General features: G+C 49.9%; 1 long non-coding RNA gene across 1 annotated transcript; it reads right to left on the reverse strand.

The window, feature by feature from the left end:
* Positions 1–488: 488 nt before the first annotated feature.
* On the reverse strand, positions 489–5,816 carry LOC119404082 (uncharacterized). The gene is made up of 3 exons (XR_007417377.1): positions 5,728–5,816; positions 2,215–2,285; positions 489–785 (listed from the first exon to the last, which is right to left on the reverse strand). It is a non-coding gene; the product is annotated as an uncharacterized LOC119404082 (long non-coding RNA).
* Positions 5,817–19,825: the final 14,009 nt, after the last annotated feature.

Consider the following 19,825-nt stretch of genomic DNA (forward strand, 5'->3'; position numbering starts at 1 on the left):
CCAGCTCGCTCACACTGTGTTCAATCGATGTGACAGTGCAGTTTATTCTGTCATGCCACGTTACTTTATAAATTAGCGTACTCTATCTTACCTATAACTGCACGTCCTGTACTCTACATAGGTACCCACATGACATTGAATGCTTTGAGGAAGGCGGCGTTGAATTCGCTGCCATAGTTTCTTTCTACCGCATTCAACATCCTCTCTTCGTTTATATTTGCATGCTAGTTCAATCCTCCCGTAATCCGTTCGCAAGTGGCGGAAGCTAGCACTTCACGCATGCATGAACTGCTAGTTGCGGTTCTCACACTTCAGACGATATTTCGCTTACCTGTCCCTCTGCGTACATTGTGGTCATCGTTTAGTCTGCATTACCGGTGTTTCAAATGCAAACTGCACAGCTGTCGGCCGCAAAAGTTCGCGGGATCTGCAGCGCGTGGCGGAGCGACGGAAAACTGCATTGCCGCGTCAGCAACCGTGACGCGGCAATGCAGTTTTCCGTCGCTCCGCCATGCGCTGCAGATCCCGCGAACTTTTTACGACCGACAGTACATCGTGCGAACCTGTGACGCAAAGAAACACACACCACACAGGAATGGACGCGGGACAAACGTTTGTCCCGTGTTCATTCCTACTTTCGTTGCGCTTTATTGAGTCATCTCGTAACCCTAACTGACGCATTGCGCTTCTAATCCTTGCTTGCGATGAGGGTCAGGTGGTATCGTTTGACCGGTCGTCTTCAATCCGTGCTTGCGATTCACCTGCTTGGCTGCTGTTGAGGGTACCTGCGGAATTAAATGACGTTGTGTTCGTTTTTTCACTACAGCGCGAGTTTGTCTTATAGTATACGTCACATTAAGAGGAATGGGGTGCCTCTCAGACAGGCTGAGAGGCACCCCAGTCTCGATAGGTAGGCGATAGGTTGGGCCACCTTTCGAAACGTTGGCCAGCCTCTGTCTTCAGGCACTCCATTCCTGTTCATACGACCTCCATAGAGCGGTGTTCTTTTCTCAACCCGTTGGCTACCTTAACTGTTACTTTCCGTGCTACAGTGCATTCCATGCTCACTGACGTGTTAACTATTTGTAAAGCTGCGTTACCCCCGGTCGCCATCATTTGCATCACTCGTGTCATAATGCGATATTGCAATTACGTTCGTTACTCCTCCTCGCTAAAGCAATGCATAATTCATGCGCGTTTAGGGCTGCGGTGCAACTTCGCCCCTACTTGGCATAGCGTTCCTCATCGTTACTATCAGTCTATTTTATGATGATGACGGCGAGGCACATTACGCCAGGCAGGGGAGAAGTGGCGCGGTCGACTGCCTGCATTTAGTTATTCCCTTACATTCCTTCCCCGGCATGCGAGCAGGTTTCACGTCTGCAATGACACAGAAAACACAACGCGCGCAGAGGCTAACGATATGCGCTTCGGTTTCTGGTGATCTGTACGTTGGTGCGGGACTGACATTCTGAATTAAGAGTGACAGTACATGTAGCATTATCTGACCATTTAGTGCTGCGATTTTCATACTTTCTAGCTTCAGCTAGTTTGCCGATAAACAAATACCGATACTATATGATGCATTCTTAGCGAAATTATGACATTCTACAGTGCGTTACCGCCATCGCACGATTTACAATTTGTTTTTTTTTCTTTGCAACGGACGACAGATACATTCCGCTAAGCGGCATTGTACTGGGGAACCTTCACATGTTTTGTAATACAGTATCGTAACGTGATGCAGTACGGTATTGTATATATTTCGCAGGTTTCGTAACACAGTTCAATACTCGTTGCTTGCTGCGAAACATATACAGTACCGTAATCGTGCCGCCGAAGGTCTCTCTCATCCTAATGCGATATGAAATGTCCGAAACATAGCAACATCGGCGGCCTGTACTGCCACATTCGGTTACGTTGCACGTCAATTGAAGAGGAATGAAGGTCACTGCTATGACAGAATTAATTGATATGTAGTTTTAGTGACTCTCCTTACTTGTGTCTAGCGTGTTCTCTGTGCCTGCTCACGTAAATACGCAGCCATTCTTGGTCACTCGCGCAATCTGCTGTGATAAACGTTCACCCTTCTCCTGTAGGTGGAAGTGCCGGCACTTGCCAGATCTTGTTTACGTAACCTGTGCTAGCGCTATGTAAACCGTAGCCGTACAACTGGTCTGCTATTCGCGTGGCAATGGTGTGCACAAAACTTACCTAGTCCCGTTGTTCGAATCTCCGCTCCAGGCTACAGCTTGCCCGTTTCCTTTGTTAGGTTGCTGCGGACCCTGGAAAACATGTGGACGCCATATGTGTATTATGTTTCGCGGTTCTAGTTTTTCTTTCGACGCTTTCACTCACTTTGCTGAACTACGGCGGTTTTGTGCTCTTTTAGCGGAACTGAAGTTCCGCCTGATACTGACATCATTTTCTTTCCCTGTCTGTATGTGCTATACATCTTTTTTTTTACTCCGGCACCTATTGGGTTGCTGTACTGAACACATGCCATTGTTCATGCACTGCAGGCCCCGCACCGGGAGTTCCAGTGGTCCGCCCCTCATTGCCGTACCAGAAGCTATGCAACGATGAACACTCCTTCCGTACAACGCAAGCTTACCGTTCATTTGCAGCTGCGTAGCACTAATAAAGCCACATTTATAATATCCGCCCTCGCATTTGCACGTTTCTTTGCCTTTAGCTCCCGTAAATTACGCTGCTCTGATTCGTTCCAGCACTTCCTTGCCAGTTTGGAATTACTTCGCTCTGCATTATCCAAAGGACACGTACACAGTGAGGACTGCTTTGCCGTAGAACAAAAAAAGGAGGAACTGCCTCCTTCCTACTTTTGTACTGCTGCAATGCAGTACTTACTGCGTAGCTGAAAATGCACCGTGTTGTGCAGAGTCATCCACTAGTATATGCAGCGTATCCGCGCTCCGTGGAGCGCCAGCGAACAGGAGCTGGGAGGCGATACTGCGTATTGTCTCAGAATGCACGCGAGTGCGCCGTGCTTTCTTTGCTGTAAACTGACCGGTCCCTCTTCTCATTGCCACGATCTCGGTTGAATGTGTGCACGGCTGCAAACCTCGGTACATTGTCGTCGGCAGGATTTCAACTTCTGCAAACACGTGTTGCATCGAGGTGGGGGGAGTGCTGATGTGGCTTGGTGGGAGGGACGGACATTTTGTTTTTGCACCCCCCCCCCTGCTGACGCCCATGTATCACGATTGACTTAGTTTGGGGAATGGAGTTTACCGCTGCAAAGCGACTCGGTCTATGACGGAAGCACCTATAACAGGCGTGGCCTCCGCGAATAGCTCCGGCAACGCGCGCGCTGCCGGAGATAATTGCGGAGTCCACGGTATAGGCTAGAGCCCTAATTACGGAGCCCCCGCGGCGGGAAATTCTCAGGATTTGACTACGCTATGGAATTAACAATGGTAACGGATCGAAGCTTTCTCTGCGTCCGCTGTTTCAGATTGTGGGATATTTCTCACAGGCAGAGACGCTTGGCGCCGTTAAACCCCATAAACCAAAGCACCTCTGTCAAGCCCGCAAAAACGCGTGCGTGTAACTGGAATCGTGGCACTGAAAAGACGAACTGCTCAGCTTTCGTACACGGAAACTGCACAACACGCTGCAGTGAGTTTGAAGTACGCTTTCCCGCAACGCTATGGCGTAATAAGGGTGGACGACCCTGTACAATGCGTTTCTTCGCACGCAGTTTTAACAGACACAAGTCATATCACTGACTGATTAGGTTGCCCAGTACTAACTTCCAACAACTGACAGCACCACTTCCTGCGTATACGAGAGCTCATTCGATACTATATTTGGAGCTCTTTCTTCTGAACATCCGATTCGCTTGGAATTCCAGGGTCATCTCCGCAACACTTCAACATATGCATTGTTACGTATACCCCTTTAGCGTCCCTGAGCTCTACAAGCGTTTACTCGTGCTATTCCAGTAAGCATCACCGCAATTCAGAAACAGAAACGGCGATAAGAGCAGAAAATGTACTATCATCAGCAATACGAGCTGGAACACCGAATTCATGTTCGTTCAACTATCGCTTGTAATTTACTGATATAAATATGGCGTATTGAATTGCCTGAATACCTTTCTGCTTGAGCATTTAGTGTCATGAACACTTCTGCACTTGCAAACTACACTTAGCCGCTATGGCCTTTCAAAAGTAATTTTAAAAGCTCATATTGCTCTCGACTATGCATAACGAGACGAGAGAACTTTTTGTTCGGCTAAATTCGCACAATTATCTAACGAAATGACGGATACAGAAAGGCAATAAGATACCTGTAGTGTCGTTCAATATTCGCGTGATACTAATCTGGAAAGTATTCTATTCCATGGAGCTGCGTGACCTGCATGACCCGAAATCCTTCAACAGGGAATGCGCTGGAGCCATCGTCTGTCGCTGTCCTAACAAATCCTTTCGAAACGTGGGTTCCAGCGAAGTTACCTATGCAACGATTTCTCATGGCCTCACGACTCCACCTTACCCTGTCTTCGCATTTGTACCAACCTAGGATTCGACACATCACTGTTCAGCGAAGCTTGCGTTCCTCAACAGGGCAGACGCATAGCCTAGACCATTTGCGTGAGTCCTTAACCTGCGCCTGTGATCAAGGGAAAATCCCGAGTGATTGACATTTATGGGCTCGTGGGACGGAAGTGCTGCTTTTCGAATGCGCCGTAGCCCTTCCCTATAGCTATAGGTCTGCACCGTTTCGGTATGAATGATCCGCGATCTAGCCTCCAGTCACGTCATCGCCGCACAGAGTAGCACGTTGAAACATGTGATACGCGAGGACAGTATTCGGCCTCCATTTCCGGTTCTCCAACCACACCTCCATATGGACAGGCATAATCACGGTGAATAGAACGTTTCACTGCTGCGCCCCTCCCCTACCCCCTACTGGGACCCGTATGATTAGAACGAAGTGCAAACACGAGGTACTGAGGGGGAGGGGACACGGCACTTCTCCCTGTGCGCACGCCTTCGCTGTCCAGAACGACCCGCGTGCAAGCAAGCGCGTTCTCGATAACGCTGGTTGTATACAGCGCGTTCAGACATTGAGGGTCGTCTTAACGCTAACAGGGTGTCCACAAGTCATCGTTCGCTTGGAAGTGGGTGCAGAACAGCAATCCAAGGAACAATGTATCGCCTTTAGTGTGTGCTGTGATTTGACCTCGTTCGTGTCAATCACGTCTGTTCATTAATGCGCTTAAAGATGTCTATCTATTAATGGGCTTAAATACGATGCGCATTGACTGTGAAAAACATCGGTAGATGGTTAATGCTGTATTCTCCAGCCCAGGCCGACTTCCAACGCGAGGGGCAGCTAGCGGCATCAAACTGCCGCACCGTCAGGTAGCTAATGACATTCGTCGGGTTTCACATGCCAAAACCGCGATATGATAATAAGGCACACCGCAGTCGGCAACTTCGCACTAATTTTGACTACTTCAGCTTTTTCAACGAGAACCTAAATGTGCGCACACGAGTTCTTGCATTTCGCCCTAGTCGAAATGCAGCCGCCGTGGCGAGGAATCGAACCAGCAACCTCGAGCTCAGCAGTGCGACACCCTACCTTCCATGCTATACAACGGATGTCGTAATGCATAGGTGTAATGCACTACACCAACGACATCAGTGCGAAGCTACGCCACACCAAAGGTAAGTGAAACTTCAGAAATATGGCATGCACCTGGATGGGCTATGTAGAAGGACCTCTCGTAGTGCTGGGGCTGACACGGCATCCGGCTTGTGGACCAAACACCAGGTAAGCCTGCACAAAATCACGAAAAAAAATTTCCATTTGAGCTATATGCCAGAAGGCGCACAAATCCAAGGCGGCTTGAACGACTAATTTTAAAATGAATGATTGAGCTTCATGACTGATTGGTGAAGTCAGGGGAAAGAGGTTTTAACCCCACCCCTCTCCCCCTACATTTCTGGCCACGCCCCTGCCATGACTACACTTGAGCGAATCTTCTGAAGCAAGATTACAAATACGTATCGCGCCAGCCGCGCTTAAAGGAGTACTGATACGAATATTTTCAGTTTTTCTTTTTGCGTCGAATGAAAGGCCAAGCCCTCAAGAGCCTAGCAAATGTAGTGCTAAGCGCGAGTGCGCCCTGAAAAAGTACTTACAGTATGTTTTTAAAAGCTAGTTTCGGTTCCTATACTACACCCTGAGGTCACAACACGGTATGAGCTCCTCGTCACGTGCTCGCACAATATATAGTGACATTTCCACGGCTGCTCCGCACCGTGGCTCCGTTGGTAACGCACAAGCGGCCATCTTGGAAGTTGTGGTACTTAACGTCACCACAACTGGACAGACTGTTGCGTGAAGTCACCACAATTTGTACTGTAGCCAGACGTCAGGCTAGTGTCGATTTCAGTAGGTGCGCCATGGAAAAATTGACTTTAATGTCAAATTAACATATCTTATCAGCATTTGCTGAGCTTCACACTTGCTCAGAGCCGTCTCTGCATACAGGCGATTTGTATGGAAGAGTAAACTCGCCTTCGAAAAAAGATGTCAGCACCCCTTTAAACTGCGACAAAAAAAAACAAGTAAAAGGGCTCACCTTCAGACTATTCAGGAGAACGGTGGCATGGCGACTGACACTGAAGCTCCGACCGCAGAAGGCCTCCAGGACCAAAGTTGCATGTGTTCAACACTGTTGTCGTAAAGAAACATAACACCGTTTCAAGTGACTGATATCATAACGGCATTACACGCAGCAATTAAGGACGCACTTTACGCTCATTTCATTTTAATCCTGATCGACGCTACCATCAAGCACCTGTTATGAACACGTCTTGACTAGAACAAGATACAACGACGCTACCTAGAAACAGTGGGCCTTCATTCAACAAGACCGCCGGAGCATGATTCGTGGCTCTATAGAGGCCCAACCGTACTGTAATTTCGATTTACATTACGCTAACAGGCCTCTATATATCTGAAGTTTGAAGTTCATTGTATTTCTTTCTGACACCGAAAGAGGAGTAAGAGCTAAAGGCCATATTGCCTGACAGAAGCTCTTAATCCTACGCATTCGGCATGTATGTACACGGTTTCGATGCGAGTACAACAATAGAGCAACCAAACAGTTTAATTAAACATGTATGTACATAATTTTCACTGCAAATAAAGCAATACAGGTAGACATCATATCATACAACCACTTCATGAAAGCAAACATGCACAAACACTTCAAGAATATATACCTATATGCATTAAAACACGAACTTTCAAACTGCAGCACAAACCGACAAAAAACATGTATATACAGTGTACATAAAAACTTAGTGAGATGTATTTTATTTATCAGTTATTGTGGAAAGTAACACAATGTTTTTTTACAAATTGTTGAAGCGGGGTGCACATCAATGTCATGCTCAACAGTGTTTAGTAGCCGAGGTACTTGATACTCCAGCTCCTGACGTCCGTAGTTAGTTCGCATGAGTCGTGGCATTCTCGTTTGGTGGCGTAATTGATATCAAGGGGAGGAAATGGGTGGGCTACTACTAAATGGGTGGGCCTGTGCTTTTTTTTATGTGAGAAAGTGTAGAGGAAGGCGAACAAAAAAAGATAATAAGGCCGATTCGCACTGGTGGTACCGATGCTGAAGTAAGTGGGGAGCTGGGCAGCCTCCTTTGTTCCTCTTTCTTTCTCCATATATATTTATTCGTGTCTCTCGTTCTATTTCGATCTTGCTTCCTCTTTCTTTCTATCTCCCTATCGTTTCGTCTATGCACTTCGAAAAACAATTCCCGCGCCCCTCTCCAGCGCCTGTCTCACCCCCCTCGTACGCGAAGTGACGTAAAGTTGCCCGTGGGTAATTTTACGTACCACCGACTTCGTCGATCGGTCCTCTGCACTACGCAACAGCGCCCTGCGGTGATGCGCTTTTGACCGCGTATTTACCGCGACGCTAGGGTAACCTTATAACACAGCTCTGACCACAGAATCACTGTATATGCTACCTTTAGGTAGCAGAGTTATGCGTAGGTCTTGCTTGCAACCACAGCTATGGGGCGAAGCCGCACTCCGTTTTTGCAGGCGACGTGCCTGCCGTGTCACCGATCGACATGTTTGGCGTGTCGAAGACCGGTGATTAACTTGAGTGTCGATGACTAGTGTCAACCCAGTAAGCTACGGCGGCGACGTCGACAAATACAAAATTTAACCCGAGCGCCAGCTTCCTCGCAATGCACGGTTGCTAGCGGCATTTGGAAGACAGAAGCGCAACTCTGCTACCTTCAGGTATCAGAGTGGCACGTCTGTTTTTCCAAACGCCTTAATCAACCGTGCATTGCGGAGAAGCTGGTGCGCAGACACAATATTGTACAACCTGCCGCCGCTGCAGCAGATTGGATTACCTTTTCGCACAAGGCTGCATGGGCTCCGCCATGATGCCTTTTGGGCTTTACTGAATAGACGTAACCACCTAAAAATGCACTGCCGAGGCTGTGACGTCAGCCTTTGTACTCCCGTACCACAATGCAGAAAGGAAGTGGTTGTCCTTTCCTGTGAAATGGTATAAAGCCAGTAGAGTTCATCGTTGGTCAGGCGCACAAGGCACGTCGATTTAAGCATGTCGCCTGCAAAAACAAAGTGCGTATTGGCCGCATAGTTGTGGTTGCTAGCCGGACCTACGCGCAACTCTGCTACCTAAAGGTAACATATTCCGTAACTCCAGCTCTGACACGAGCGACAAGTGGAGGAAGACTTGCCCGGTCGTTGCCGGCGTACAGATGACGTAATCGCCGAAGTCACGTTACGTTGCCGAAGTGAGCGTAGTCACGACATCGGGCCACGTTTACCCATCTTGGCTGCCGAAAAGAGTGGGGCGGCCAAGCGAGAAACCGAAATCAGCCAAAGCCGGTTGTTCTTTACCCTGTAACTTGATTATTACAGCACTTATTCATTAAATCCTTGCGGCAGCATGTTCACATCGTACAAGTGCGCAGTTGTCGCTTCATCACACATTTTGGACAGGAGGGTTTACTGGCCCTTTAATGAAACAATTCGAGCGTGGTCATCAATTCGTTAAATGGAGATTCAAGTGTAATGCGAAACCAACAAAAAAAAGTTCCAATGCAAATAAACAGAAGAGTGGTAAGTTGGGCGAGTTGGTAATGATCCATTATGTAACTGCGCAAAAAACGGACGGTGACACAAGAGGAGAGGAAAGCACAAACAGGCGCAGAATATCAACTGAAGCTTTATTGTATCTGACCTCGCGAAGAATATGGAGTCCAAAATGCATCCACGTTCGAGAAATGGGCCTGCGTTGTGGGGGACCCCAGCAGCACCGCTCGCGCGGATGCCCGCTACGTATCGTTGTGCTTGTTCCACGCGAGATTTCCTATTATGCCCCCGTGGACACCGTTTCCCCGCCTGTTCTTCTTGCAAACGAAACGCCTATACTGCCCCTGTTGGTCAAAGGGTCGCACGCAACCGCTCTAATCGACTAGGGCCACATTAGCCCATCGGCGGTGATCAGGTACCCACTGCCTCCCACATCAGCAGCTGTACTCAGGTTCATCACCCACTGTAGTGGTGACTGAGAAGTACTTGTTGCTGGGCTAGTTGGTTCAGAGTAATGAAGGAAAAAAAAACTAGACGCCTAAAACACCGCAAGAAGGACGAAGAAGCACAGGGAAAGAGCGCCACTCGCAACTGATTTATTCTCAGAAGAAACGCAGAAAATATATAAGCCGCACCACACATGCGCACACCGCACTGCATTAGCTCTTTCCCTGTGCTTCTTCGTCGTTCTAACGGTGTTTTAGGCGTTGTTGAGGTGTTTATTAGACGGCAGTCGGCGACGATGCTCAATGGCGACAGTCAAGCGAGAACACGAGCTCAGAGCGCGAGCGGGAAGAGCCCAAGAGGACGACCCACTAGAAGGCTATAGAGAGCGCAACCCCTTACTCAACTCAAAGGCTTCGCTACAATTTCCCCGGGTACGAAAACGGAGCCGTCCGGCGACCTAACAGCTCGTCACTATGAGTGGGTCATAGTAGGCCTTGAGGCTCTCCACGTTGACTATGTCGCGCCCTCGACGGCGCATGTCCGAAGATTGTTCGATGGGTTCGATCACGTAGTTGACCGGGGATGTGCGCTCGACGACCCGATAGGGGCCTTCGTATTTCGGCAGTAGTTTTGAAGAGAGGCCAGTTGCATTGGTAGGGACCGAGAGCCATACGAGTGCTCCAGGGAGGAACGTGGACTCAGAAGTGGTGGTGCCACCGCGAATGCTCTTCTGCCGCTCTCGTTCCTGCGTTGTAAAAGTCTTGGCAAGCTCGCGACACTCTTCCGCAAGCCTGGCTGTGTCAGAAATCGGCGCACACTCAGTTGAATCCGGCTTGTATGGGAGTATCGTGTCGATGGTGTGCGACGGGTGCCTTCCGTACAATAAGAAGAAGGGTGAAAACCCAGTTGTGCTTTGAGGGGCGGTATTATAGGCGTAGGTGACGAAGGGCAGAATGGCATCCCAATTTGTGTGATCGGCGGCGACGTACATTGAAAGCATGTCGCCGAGCGTGCGGTTAAAGCGTTCGGTTAGGCCATTCGTCTGCGGGTGGTAAGCAGTAGTTTTGCGGTGAACAGCATGGCACTCTTTGAGAATGGCTTCGACGACTTCCGACAAGAAGACACGGCCTCGATCGCTGAGAAGCTCCTGGGGTGGACCGTGACGCAGCATGAATCGGTGTAGCAGGAAGGAGGCAACGTCGCGTGCTGTAGCCGCTGGGAGAGCGGCGGTTTCGGCGTATCGCGTTAGATGGTCAACAGCGACGATTGCCCAGCGGTTACCAGCCGATGTCAGAGGAAGTGGTCCGTACAAGTCGATGCCCACGCGCCCGAATGGACGGTTAGAGCAAGGTAATGGTTGTAGACCAGCGGGTGACACGTGCGTTGAAGGTTTTCGGCGTTGGCAATCGAGGCAGGAGCGAACGAACTTCTGCACGTAGCGGTACATCCCTCGCCAGAAGTATCGTTGTCGAATGCGGTGGTAAGTTTTGGATACCCCAGAGTGCGCGCATTGTGGATCAGAGTGGAAGGACTTGCATATTTCAGAACGCAGACTGCGGGGTATCACAAGTAGCCACTGGCGGCCATCGGCGTTGTAATTGCGTCGGTGCAGTAGATCGTCACGAATGGCGAAATGGTGGGCTTGACGACGCAACGCGCGAGTGGTTGGTGTTGCCGACGGATCAGTGAGCAAGTCTATCAGCGAGGCGATCCATTTATCGTTGCGCTGTTCGGTAGCGATGGTGTGAACGTCGATGGAAGAAACAATAATGTTACGTGACGAGCATGGGGTATTGTCGTCAGGCAAGGGCGAGCGCGAGAGGGCGTCGGCGTCAGCATGCTGGCGTCCGTTGCGGTACAGCACGCGGATATCGTAGTCCTGTAGGCGAAGTGCCCAGCGGGCGAGGCGGCCTGAGGGATCCTTTAATGACGACAGCCAGCATAGTGCATGATGGTCGGTGATGACATCAAATGGGCGACCATACAAATAGGGTCGGAACTTCGTAAGGGCCCAGATGATCTCCAGGCATTCCTTTTCGGTGACGGTGTAATTTGTCTCGGCTTTAGTAAGCGTACGACTTGCATATGCCACGACATATTCAGGGAACCCCGGTTTGCGCTGCGCAAGGACAGCGCCAAGGCCAACACCGCTGGCGTCTGTGTGTACATCTGTAGGGGCCGTAGGGTCGTAGTGGCGTAGTATGGGAGGCGACGTCAACAAACGACGGAGCTCTGCGAAAGCGTCGTCGCACTCTGACGACCACGAATGGAGGGGCCCGTTACTTCCGAGGAGCTTCGTCAGCGGCGATATGATAGTCGCGAAGTTTCGAATGAAGCGCCGAAAGTAGGAACACAGTCCTACGAAACTGCGCAGTTCTTTGACGGACGTCGGTTTCGGGAACTCGGTCACGGCCCGAAGCTTGGCTGGATCGGGGAGAATTCCGTCCTTGGACACGACGTAGCCGAGTATTGTGAGCTGCCGTGCTGCAAATCGGCACTTCTTTAGATTCAGTTGCAGACCAGCGTTGCTCAAACGCGTCAACACATGCCGGAGGCGTTGAAGATGTGTGGAGAAGTCTGGAGCAAACACAACGACGTCGTCGAGGTAGCACAAGCACGTGTGCCATTTCAGGTTGCGCAGAATAGTATCCATCATGCGCTCGAAGGTGGCGGGCGCATTACACAGCCCAAACGGCATGACGTTGAATTCGTACAAGCCGTCGGGCGTGACAAAGGCGGTCTTCGGTCGAGCGTCATCAGCCATAGGTACTTGCCATTACCCTGAGCGCAAATCGATGGATGAAAAGAATTCTGCTCCTTGTAGGCTGTCAATCGCGTCGTCTATGCGCGGTAGTGGATACACGTCCTTACGAGTGATCTTGTTGAGTCGTCGGTAGTCCACACAGAACCGCACAGAACCGTCCTTTCTTCGCAACAAGAACGACAGGAGACGCCCAGGGGCTGTTAGATGGTCGAATAACATCTCGTCGAAGCATGTCGTCGACTTGCTCGTTGATTACACGGCGTTCTGTGGGAGATACGCGATATGGACGTTGCCGCAGTGGCGGTTGGGCGCCAGTGTCGATGCGATGCGTAACGGTGGACGTGCGGCCGAGAGAAGTTTGAGCGACATCGAAAGAAGCGCGAAATTCTTCCAAGAGACCCAGAAGCTGGGAACGCTGGACCGGCGTAAGGTTGTCAGCAATGGAAGAAGCGAATACATCATCGGGCGATGAACCAGACGTGGTAACAGCACTGAGCGTACTGGAGTTGGGGCAGTGCGTGTCATCTGGTTCGTCCATAACTTGTGCGTCTTCGAGGGGTTCCACGCTGCCGAGACATTCTCCTCGCACCAACGTAACACTGTACGGAGATGGGTTGATAACAAAAATTGACGCGCTGCCCTGAGTGACTTGCACGGTCGCGAAAGGCACCAGCAAGCCTTTCCTCGTGCAAACACGGTCAGATGGCGAGAGGAGTGCAACGGTGTCGGAGAGACTGGCGCAGTAGACGGACACCGCCGTTGACGAGTTTGCAGGCACTGTGGTGTCGTCTTTGACGAGTACCTTGCTCACAGACGATGGACAGTCAGCCGGCGTCAGATCAGAGAATGGTGAGAGCTCTATTTCGGCTGGTGCGCAATGAATCACGGCGTCGTGGTGGGAGAGAAAATCCCATCCTAGGATGACGTCGTGAGAGCACGCTGGAATTATGATCAATTCGACGGCGTACAGAGCATCGTTAATCATGACGCGGGCTGTGCACACCGCTGTAGGGTGAATACTTTGGGCGCTGGCTGTACGGAGGGAGAGCCCGGGAAGTGGCGTCGTCACTTTTCGCAGTAATCGGCTAAGTTTGGCGTCAATAACGGATACGGCGGCTCCAGTGTCGATAAGGGCAGATGCGCGAACACCGTCCACAAACACGTCTAACACGTTCGATGGGCTTCTCTGAGGGCTTTCGCAGTTCGACAGCGTCGCAGCCCTTGCCTCGTGGACTGCGACGACTAGTTTTCCTGGTCACGTGGGACCGGACGTGGCCGCATCGGTGACAGTGATCGGCGTCGTGGTGACGGCGAACGGCGTGTAGATGGAGCTGAGCGAGACGACGGTGACATAGGCGGCGGTGAAGCGTAATACGGGCGGCTTGACTGGCTGGTGATGGTTGAGCCGACACGAGGCGGCTGCACGCGATTGCAATAGCGGGCAACATGACCGGCGCAACCGCACGCGAAGCAGATCGGGCGGTTGCCAGAAGTGCGCCATCGATTCGTCGGGGTAGGTCCCATCCATGACGCAGGACGCGGTGGACGAGGCGTCTGCTGATACGACTGCATGATGGGCTGCATCGGTGGCCCAGGTATGACGTCGGCAAACGCAACCGGCACACTCGCTTCAAAGGCCTGAGGTCTGGCGACGGCTTCGGCGTACGTAAGTGGGGCAGCCACAGAGATCGCTTGGGGTGACCTGGCTACAACTTGCGCGTAACTGAGCGGTGCAGGCGCCGGAGGGGGCTGGTGGTATTCCGGCATGACCTCCGCGATTTCCTGCTGAATAGCGCGGCGTAAGGGAGGCAGCAGCGTGGTCGATGGCTGTTCAACATGCTGCTGCTGAGGGAAGGCCAGTAGGGAGAACTGGCGGGCAATTTCCTCGCGCACGAAGGACTTGATCTCGGCTAGCAAGGCGGACTGATCAGAAATGGCCGACAAGCCAGCGAAATCGGCGTCGCGTGATGCAGGTCGACGGGTCAGCAACCGCTGCCGGCGCAGCTCCTCGTAGCTTTGGCAGAGCGTGATCACCTCGGCCACAGTACGAGGGTTCTTGGCGAGCAGCATAGTGAAGGCGTCGTCGTCGATGCCTTTCATAACGTTGCGGATCTTGTCAGACTCAGGCATAGCTGCGTCGGCTTTCTTGCACAAGTCCAGGACGTCTTCTATGTAGCTCGTAAAGGACTCACCGGTCTGCTGAGCTCGTTCACGTAAACGTTGTTCGGCTTGCAGTTTACGAAGGGCAGGGCGGCCAAACACGTCGATGATGGCGGTCTTGAAAGCAGGCCACGTGGGGAAATCGGTGGCGTGGTTGTTGTACCACAGGCCCGCCACACCCGCGAGGTAGAAAAACCAAGTTGCTGAGTTTGCCTGCCTCGTCCCATTTATTGGGTACGCTCACACGCTCGTACATCGCAAGCCAGTCCTCAACGTCGGTCCCATCCGCGCCGGTGAAGATAGGGGGGTCGCGGATGCGGGGGACACCGGGGCAGGAGGTCGTTGTTGGAGGAGGCGTTTGCTGAGCAGCGTCTTGAGGCATGGTAGTTGGTAGGGTACGGGATCGTAGCTCCAGGGGCATCGAATGGGAGCACAGCACTCTCCACCAATTTGTTGAGGTGTTTATTAGACGGCAGTCGGCGACGATGCTCAATGGCGACAGTCAAGCGAGAACACGAGCTCAGAGAGCGAGCGGGAAGAGCCCAAGAGGACGACCCACTAGAAGGCTATAGAGAGCGCAACCCCTTACTCAACTCAAAGGCTTCGCTACAGCGTCTACTTTTTTTCCCTAATTAGTGGTGACTGTTCTGAGTATCTAGCACTATATCAACATGTGCTTCTTATTTTGCACATACGCTTATGTTACGAAAAAGAGAATATGGCGTTGAAATTCCAAACGTACCATTGCAACAGCTTGGTGACATGTTTGTATCAATATATCAAGTTATTCATGCTATTAAACTATTTGTAGAAATCCTTCGAATGTTCGCGATGTTTATGTACGCTGGCTTATAGCACCGTTCTCACTTTTTTACGTAATCTATTTCATGTAGCTCTAGCTGTTTTTACAGCAAGGTTTTCTGCTATACCAATCTTCCACTAGCTCAATCGACCAGCGTGCATCATTTTTCTTTGTCCTGCACATTGTTCGCTGCTGTCATTCTAAGGCAGCTGCCACCCCGTCAAGCTACTCATTGCAGTAGGGCTTTGTGACTGCTCGTTTCTTTTATTAAAAAATAAATAAAGCGCTGAATCCAAATGAATTGAATTAAATGACGATCCCTACCCCCACCATTCCTGCAGCCAGGCTACGTATAGTAGGTGAGACAAGTAAGAGAGATAATGATTAACTTGCTTAAAATGTACGGATGGGCTAGTTGGTGAGCCATGATTTTCGAATAGGCAGCGCACAAAAGGGCAACGAACACGTACACAAAAAAGACGCAAACACAAGCGCTGTACTGCAACGGTTGTGTTCTCTGAAAAAGCGCGCCGATACCTTGGTATGTAACCACATACTGTGTGGCAAATTTTTTATCAGAACCACGTGTTTTTTTTTTTCTGTTGTTTTTTTTTGTTGTGCCTTTATTTGTGCGGTTTCCTCGGGTTTTTGCGGTCGTCATTGTATCCACTGCTGTCAGAGCGCATGTGCGTGTTCACATACATAAGCCGGGTCTTTCGACAATAAATCACCAGTCGCAGTACAGCGCTTGTATTTGCGTCTTTTTTGTGTACGTGTTCGTTGCCCTTTTGTGTGCTGCCTATTCGAAAATCATGGCTCACCAACTAGCCCATCAGTACATTTTAAGCAAGTTCATTTCTAGTTATTCGGGCTCGTACCTATACGTTCTCTCGAAGACCACACCGCATCGTCGCCCTGATTGCAGCTGCTACGTGCAAGGCCAGGGCCCTAGGCTTCGCAATTCGGAAGAAGGTCCTGCCTATCGAAGTGGTCACGTTGCTGGGTGGGTTCACCCCGTCAACCAGCCATGGAATGCGGTTATGCAGAATCTTGCGCGCAGAGTGGCAGCACCGAGTTCGCGTCTACAAGGAGCATCTTAACCTTCTACTTGATGTTTCGTCACCCCCCGGCATCTCGAGGTTCAAGCGGCTGGAATTATCCAGACTTACCGACAAGTCTACCGAATTGTTGTGGCCACACGTACTCGGTCAGCTGCGGAAGTGCCTCCCCAACAAGGATCCTTCGGCACGACACCTCGTCCATTGCGTAGGTGACGTTCAACTTCCAGAACATGTCGCGAGGGTTCTGAGCCACGACCCCAATATGGCTGTGCAACCCACGAGGATGCGCCCGGAACTGTTCGCTATGGTAAGACACGTTGCTTCACGTGTTCCGGAGACCGAAATGGACAGGTGCATTTCAGAGGGACTTGATGTGCTTGAAAGGTACAAGCCTCAGAGTACTAGGATTCCACTCCGCCAAACTGTTTCGCATCTGAAAGAACATTCGTTGTCTTTGTTGGCGGCTGACAAAGACGGTAGTTTCGCCGTTCTTCAAAAAAGCTTGTACAATCGTAAGGCATCTGAAGCTATCTTGTCAGTCTTTCATAAGTGCCCTGATGTTTCCCTAGAGAATGCTAAAAAGAAGGCTATAAAGTTGTGTAAACAGCAAAAATTGGAAGAACTTGGGAAGTCTTTGGGAGCGAAAAGAAAGCTAGGTCTAGACTTATTCTTTGCAGCAAAAACGCATAAACCTGAGTTCCCGCTACGGGTAATTATCTTTGAAACAGGAACCTGGCAGAAATGTCTTGCCAATTTTTTGCAAGAAAAGCTTAAACTTTTAACTATCGATGACCCTTACCTGATTCGAAACTCCGGTCAGGTAATAGACATTTTTAAGAACACGACCCAGTCAAGTGACGGCTTTCGGCTTTTTTCTGCTGACATAAAAGATTTATATTACAGTATCCCGCACAACGACCTAATGACAAGCGTGGGCGAATGCATTGACGAGCACGGTGTCACCAGATTTCAGAATAGCGCCGGTATTCACAGCAGCCAATTCATGGAACTCCTGTGAACTTACTTGCATTCAACTTTTGCAGAATGGGAAGGCGAAGTGTACATCCAAAAAAATGGAATTTCTATCGGCTCCTGCATAGCGCCGGTGCTGTCCGACATTTATTAGGCTGCGCGTGACAGAAAACTAAATGACGCCTTTCAAGGTCAGCAGGTGGCTAGAGTTTTTAGATACGTCGACCATTTTTTAGTGGTTTTAGAGTGTGATGACAAGGATTTTGATTCCGCAGTATCGAACGTTATGGCCACATTTGCTTCGTGCCTCGCACCATTGTTACTAACGTACGAGCTGCCCATTAGCGGGCACATCAGGTTTTTAGACCTTGGTGTATACGTATCGCCTGACCACATATGTTGGGCTTATGGACCAAGGGGCAACAAACCCGTCTTCCCTTACCAATCCGCGCACTCCAAACTTGTAAAGAGAGCAATTGCCAGATCATGCTTCCTTGGCGCCCTCCAGAAATCCTGTCCGCACAAAGGTGATGCCAGCTTCACTAACCAGGTGAGCCGCCTTAGGCGCTCTGGGTATCCGACGAACCTCTTGGTTTCGGTCGCAGAAGGCTTGCAAAAAAAAGAGAAGTGCTGCCGCAAGCAGGAACCAACGGCGTACGGTGGTGATACCTTATGTGCACACCATTTCGCACAATCTGCGAAAGATAGGCCGGAAAGCCGGTGTCGACGTTGTGTTCTCGGCACCAGTGCGATTGTCGGGCCTGTGCAGAAAGGTGAATGGCACTAAGACGCATACGCAATCGTGTGAAATCAAGCACCGCAACCCCTACGTCACATGCACAGAAGAGGTGATCTACAAGATCCCTCTGATCTGTAACAAGGTTTACATTGGTCAGACGGGCAGGTGCATAAACACACGGCTAACGGAACACAACCGCCACTTTGCAGCAAAAGATTCTGGGCATTTGGCCTTCAATTGTAGGGATTGTGGCTGTGCTCCCACTTTAACAGGTACGGAGATTGTGCGCAAGGAACCCAAGAAGGAAACCAGAGAGGTAATCGAGGCCATAGAAATTGACAAATGGAAAGATAAGTGTATCAGTTGCCCCTCGGTTGCGTTCTCTGAAAAAGCGCGCCGATACCTTGGTATGTAACCACATACTGTGGCAAATTTTTTATCAGAACCACGTGTTTTTTGTTTTTTTATTTTTTTGTTGTGCCTTTATTTGTGCGGTTTCCTCGGGTTTTATCGGTCCTCATCGTATCCACTGCTGTCAGAGCGCATGTGTGTGTTCACATACATAAGCCGGGTCTTTCGAGAATAAATGACCACTTGCAGTACAGCGCTTGTGTTTGCGTCTTTTTTGTGTACGTGTTCGTTGCCCTTTTGTGCGCTGCCTATTCGAAAATGATTAACGATTTCGGTAATTAACTCTAAGAATGTAACTAACTTAAATTTCAAGCTCACGTCACGTGCAACTATGGTGAAATTGATAACTACAATCTAAGAAAAAAAAGAGTATGTGTGACTCCTTTCGGAGAGTTCTGACTTGCCACGCATATGACTCTCTTTAAAGAGGCACGTCAACTCTTTTTGGAGGTCGCTGTACTCTCTTCGGAGAGTCGTGTGACCCATAGGAGAGTTAACGTGCCTGGAGTAGCAAGCCAGGCGACAAACCAGGCTAACCTCTCCGGGCATTTCATTAAAGAATATTATCTCGCTCTCTCTCTTTAAAGAGAGTCATATGCATGGCAAGTCAGAACTCTCCGAGAAGAGCCACAGATACTCTCTTTTTTTTTCTTGAAGTGCAGGGGTTACAGCGAAGTCATGGCTACCTAGGGAGAACCTCAAGGCCAGCAGAGACGAAGAGTTCGATCGCGATACTTGGGAATTGCTCGCGCCGTGTGGCGCGAGCAAAAAAAAAGCAAAAAAAAAGCCCAGCGTTCACTAAAGGAGAGAACAGAGCACACTCAATTTTCTACTTCTATCTATCTCTTCAAAGACCAAAAGATAATAATAATAATTGTTGGGGTTTAACGTCCCAAAACCACGATATGATCATGGGAGACGCCGAGGGCTCCGGGAATTTCGACTGCCTGAGGTCCTAACGTGCACCTAAATGTAAGTACACGGGCCTCAAGCATTTTCGCCTCCATCGAAAATGCGGTCGCCGCGGCCGAGATTCGACACACAGGTTCGTATTAGTATTCTGGTGTCATCGCTCTTCCATTCGTATTTGATTCTATTTTAAATTTCACTATTAGCACAACCCTACTTCTACCGTGTAGTTTTTTTACGAATTCCGAAATGAATGAATGAATGAATGAATGAAAAATTTTATTAGTGCAAAGAAATTCTCCCGGCGAAGGTGGAGCCCTCAGTCCAGGGCCCCTGTGGTCTTTGCCACTTTGCGAGCTCTGTCGAACAGCTTGAGTTGTTCTTCAGGCTTCAAGCAGGACAGCGCAGTCTCCCACTGCTCCAGTGTTGGT

Source organism: Rhipicephalus sanguineus, chromosome 9, assembly GCF_013339695.2.
Source record: "Rhipicephalus sanguineus isolate Rsan-2018 chromosome 9, BIME_Rsan_1.4, whole genome shotgun sequence".
NCBI classification, from domain to species: domain Eukaryota; kingdom Metazoa; phylum Arthropoda; class Arachnida; order Ixodida; family Ixodidae; genus Rhipicephalus; species Rhipicephalus sanguineus.